Here is a 5,817-nt window from a genome sequence, read left to right on the forward strand (position 1 = left end):
GATTTAAAAGGGCCAAGTTCAGTAATCTGATGTCGATCAAGCGGGAGCTTATTCCAGAGTCGAGGTGCGGCAGCAGAAAAGACACGGTCACCCCAGCGTTTAGATTTTGTCCTTGGAACAGAGACCAGGAGCTGGCGGGGAAACTTAACAACTCTGTTACATAAGGAGGAGCGAGGCCATTCAGAGCTTTAAAAACACATAGTAAAAGTTTAAAATCTATTCTAGAAAAGGGAGGAGGGAGACAGAAAATATGGCTGGATGCCCATATCCAGCCATCACTGTGTGAGAGGCAGGGGACACACTGGACAGGTCTCCAGTTCAGAGACAAATATTCACTCTTTTATTCACACTTAGGGACAATTTATTGTTACCACTTAAAATAAATACAAACAATATCTGTTGTACTTGCAATGAGTATACTTAGTCACCAATAAAAGTCGTATTGGTAGCTAGATATAAAATCTATATTTGGCAGAATTGAATTTAACACAATGATGTGGTTCTTCACAAGAGTTCCTGTTCAAAAATTAGGCCCCTTATCTTGTCCAGTTTTGTTTGGATCTGCACAGATGTGATCCCTTTTTGACACAGTGACCACCTTGGAGAGCCACATACAGTATGTAGCACTGTTAGATAGTGTGTTACTGTCATGATGGCATAATTTGTGCTTTGGTTTTAGCAAAACTGCAAACCTCATTCTGCCAGGTTTTATACCCTGTTTGACAAAAAATAACTTGTAAGTAGAACGTCTTCCACTGTCTTTTTTAAAAATGTGACATCATTTGAGTAAACACGCAAAATGCTAACGGACAAAAGCTTGAAGTTTTTCCCCAGAATACCTGTTCTCCTTGTGGGATGTGCACAATCAGGTCACCAGAATGAGCTATTCGGCACCAGATCTTCCCTCTGCCAAGAAAACGTTTGTTCAGGGGGACAGAATTTGCAGCGCACTAAAGAAAACAAAGTAATTAATGAAAGGTTTGCTGATTTTAGAGTGTGTGGAAGTTGTCTGCAAGAATAAGGAGGCTTTCTTTAACAAGAGAATACCAAACAAGAAGTTTTCTACCCATCACCCACATTATTATGACCACCCACTTAATATTGCTTTGCTTCCGGCTTCCCAAGACAAAGAGCACTAAAGGTTTACTCTTGCACAAGATATTCCAAAGATGCTCAATTAGAGCATAACTTCATCTGGTTAAAGGTCAAGTAAACACCTCTAACTCACTGTGTTCCTAAAAACTATTCCTGAACATTTTCTGCTGTGTGGCGAGGTGAATCGTTGTGCCAGAAGAGGACATGATCAGTGTAGTGTGTTACATTATTTCAGTAGGTTTTACTGTATTTCCAAAACTGTCTCAAGCAGCCCACTCCCTTCTGTGGAATACCCATCCTCCTGTAGCATAAGACTTCACCTGGTAAATTAAGCCCATGGATTGACTCACACAGTAAATAAAAATGGGAATTCACAGACAGGAACATGTCAGCATGGGCTCCATGACCAGTCTCCACCCGTGCAGTAAACTGTGTAATGCGTTGCACCACATTGTCACCAGGCACAAACGTGAGTGACATGATGTACAGAAGTTCTTTTGTTGAAACAATGCACATGGTTTCATTGTTCTTCCTTCCTGAAATTACGGTTGTGACATCTTGTCTGCTGCAGACAGAAAATAACTAAAACTGTAGATATCATAAATGTCACAATTTGGCTTGATACAAAGTGCCAATGTGATGAGATATCCGTGTCTTTTGAATATGCTTTGTATGTTTTATTAAACTCTCCATTTTGTCATTTTTAAATCTACAAGTTAAAACAACTTTTCAGTATAAAAGTGAGTAATTGTGGAAAAATATCGCAATTATGATTGTGTTAAAATGTGATTTTTGTTATTGTGTGAATATTTATGAAGCATCCACACTGTTGTGATCCTTTGTTTTTTTTTTCCATATTTTTTTGTCAACTTTCTTGTTCCACAATTTTTGTGCTATTTCAACAAATCATAGCAAAACGTTCAGCTCGTTCAGGAGAAGGCTGCTATGACTTGGCATTGATGCAACTATAGCTTTTTGAAATGTTTAGCCTTTTCTGCCATTTTTTTCTCATAAAAATGAATTGAGCTCATTTTACATCCTTCAAATCTTTAGATGTGTTTACAACCTTTTACTGCTCCTTTCACATTTTGTTCTGGTTCAGTTTCTTTCAGCTTCCTTGTGCAAATTTAAACTTTTTTCCAGCTACTTTCAGCTGTTATTTCAGCTGTTTTGTGCTCCTTTCAGATTATTTCTGCTAACTACAACATTTTTTTTTTTTGCTTCTTCTAACTTCTTTCTGCTACTTTCAACTTGTTATGCTCCTATAGCTTATTTATGCAAGTTTCAGCTTTATCTGCTATTTCAGCCACTATTTAGCTGTTTTAAGCTCATTTGAGCGTTTTTGGCAAATTCTACATTTTTTGCACTCATTACAACTTTTTTCAGCTTAATTCAGTAAAAATGTGCTCTTTCATCTTCCTTCTTGTAATTTCTGCTTCTTTCTGCCCATTTAGCTACTTTTCAGCTGTTTTTGTTGTTGCTCATTTCAGCTTTTTCAGATAAATTCCACTTCTTTGTGCTCATTTCTGCTTATTTCAGCCTAATTGTGCAAATATGTTTTCTCTGCTTTCTTTTGCTAATTGAAGCTTGTTCTACCTTTCCAGATACCTTTTGAACATTTTAGCTGTTTTCATATAAATTCAAGTTTTTCATGTTAATTTCTTCTATTTTTAGCATAATTAACTTCTTTATATTAATTTAAGCTTGTTATGCCCCCTTTCAGCTATTTTTCTGATAATTTCAGCTTTTTCTGCTCTTTCAGCTCTTTTGAGGCTAAGTTTAGCGTTTTCAGCTAATTCCACTTTTTCTAAACTCATTTCAACTTCCCCTTCCTTCTGGTAGTTTAAGCTTCTTTTTATATTTTCTGCTACTTTTCAGCTATGTTTTGCTAATTTCAGCATTTTTGAAGCTAATTTCCTAATTTTCATGCTCATTTCTGTTTATTTAAACATAATTAAGCAAATGTGTTATTTTTGCTTTCTGCTCATTTAGGCTTGTTCTTCCATTTCAGCTACATTTCAGAACGCATTTTAGTTAAATTCAGCTGTTTTTCAGCAAGTTCTACAATAAGCATTCACACTGCATTTTCACAGGAAATGCAATTTCTCTAGTTTATGATTGATCTGCTTTGTTTTCTGGTGATCAGAATGCTTAAATATGTGATGTGTTGTATTGAAAGGAGGGTTGTGGCTTTTATTAAAAGCACTGAATTAAACTTATGTCATCTGGGGTAAATTAGAGCAACTTCTGCAACTCTATGTGGAAATCCATTTGTATGTTTTCTGTTGTAATCCCAGCACAGTAAAAGGTTTTAATCAGTAACAGTGAGGGTAGGCTCTTTCTTCCTCTGCTGTGCTCCTTTGGTAGCCCGTTTGATGAATCTTGAGAATTAAATCATTTTTGTTAATTTGTTTTACAATTGTTCTATGTTGTACATTTGTAAATACTACTTGGATATTATAATTTTGAGGATATGCTGTTGACTCCTGCCGTGAGGTAATAGTTTCCAGAGATGCTCCTTCACAGTGACATCTGTAAACAACATTTCCTCCTGCTTTGTGTTTGCTGCTCCGTCAGCAGTCTTTGAACTCTGGGTGAGGCTGGAATATGCTCCTGCAATTGTATCTTTGTAAATCACATGTTTTTGCATTCTCTACATGCCCCTTTATCCTTACATGCACACAAGGATCATGTTTTTTTTTTGTTTTTTTTTTCCCGCCAGGCACTACAAAGGTATCTGATTGTGCAGCCAGTTTTAGATACTAACAACAAAACCGTGTATTTTTCCATGACAACTAAAACACGTTCTCTCCTGGACTGCTTTTGAATGACCTTGTGATTTATAGAGTCTGTGAACACGTTCCTCGCTGTTTGTGCTGGAGTGGACTATGCTCATCGTTTGTCAAATTACGGGTGAAGTTCTTGGGACATGTACTTTACAGCAGTCCCAAAATTATACGCTTGTATGTGTTTTCTGATGTTTGTAGTATTGCTATAATCTGCTCTAGAAGTATTGAGATGTTTCATAAACCTTTACATGAGAAAATTACAGACTTGATGTTGGTGTGGGGATTTAAATGAACTTGGTTGGGTTTTTGCATCAAAAATAACTAAATGGTTTGAAAATATTGCTGCTTGCTTACAAAAAAAGACATATTATGGCTCTTTCAACAGATTCATGCCATTTCCTGAGCTCTTTATGTAAAATATTTTAGAATACCAAAGCAACCAGAACCTTCTTAACAGCTGACAGTCTAAATAGCTCTTCTCATATGGGTGGATACTGCTCATGCTATACCGTATTTTTGGGCCTATAAGTTGCACTTAAAATCCTTTTAATTTTCTCAAAAATTGATAGTGAGCCTTATGATCAGGTGCACCTTATGGATTAATTCCGGTTGTACTTACTGACCTCGAACCATCTAATGTGGTCATTGTGAATAAGTTGAATGACTGTTTTGTTTAGCTTAATGTGCCTTATAGTCTGAAAAATACGGTACTCTTATTCAGTGTGCCTCTTTTTATATCATAAATATAGCTTTGCATACAATACAAATAAAACCCAGGTAAGAAAAGAAAGTATTTTCTTTATCTTTTTTGTTTTGTTGGAGTGTCCAGGTTTATCATGGCGCCAATTTCTCTATCTTTTAGGCACGGTCTCGTCATAGCTGAAGTGCTGAACTAATAAAACAGTCCAAAATAACTCATGTTAACATGAAGTTTTAATTTAATATGTTTTACCAACATCTCGCTCCAAATTAAACACATATTAAGACACGTTGGCGCGTTTTATTGACTTGTTTTTGCTGTGACTCTCTCAGTCACATCTGAAGGTTCAAAGGATGCTGGTGCCAGACCTGGAGCTGCACATATCCACCATGAACTCAACGTCTGCTCCCAGTTCACTTTTGCCGAGCACATCTGTTAACTTGTTGGCTTTCAAAAGAAATGGGCGATTAGCGCTGACTGAAGTCTGCGGGTGTTTAGGGGAATTTGTGTCAGGGTGTGAATATTGTCATGGTTTTAGTCACTCATGGGCCAGGAAGTGTGGAGCCCGTCTGGATACAGCTGATTTACAAAAACAAGAATAAACGTGTGTAAGTCTCTTCACTCATTGAACCACACCCACATATAACAATCTGCGACCACAGATTTTGAAACTGAAACTAAACAAGTTGATTACTTTAGATTTTTCTCAGGAAACGTGCAGAGGTGAAGTCTCATTTTGTTTCATTTATCCCTGATACTGAGCACTCTTTTCTTTGGAACGTCTTTCTATAAAGTTTGATTTTGTTTCCATCTATTTTCAAATCGAAATGAGTTAATTATCCTTTGAAGATTAGCTGTATTCCCTCTCCTCCTCAGTTTGGGCTCTTTTCTCTGTAATTTTGGTTTCGTTGTGCCGACAACTCCCTGCAGACTGAAGAGGAAAACTTCCATGTCGACAGACTCAAAAGCAAAAACACGTTTAAAAAATAAAAGTTGTCGATGCAGCATATCATGCCATAAAATTTAACTGTGCCTCAATGAAGATGGAACCACCAACCACGCATAATTACAGCCTGTCTCTGTGGTTTGTACATTTTGTGAAATAGAAAAACAAAGGAAAATAGTAGTTAGAGTTTCTTGGATGTATTTTAGTTGCAGGAGTCAAAGCTTTTCAGTAAAAAAACGACTTGGTTTTACGCATATTTACCGCAGTCATTTGATACTTTTTAAAGT

This window comes from Nematolebias whitei, chromosome 22, assembly GCF_014905685.2.
Source record: "Nematolebias whitei isolate Nwh7 chromosome 22, NemWhi1, whole genome shotgun sequence".
NCBI lineage: Eukaryota > Metazoa > Chordata > Actinopteri > Cyprinodontiformes > Rivulidae > Nematolebias > Nematolebias whitei.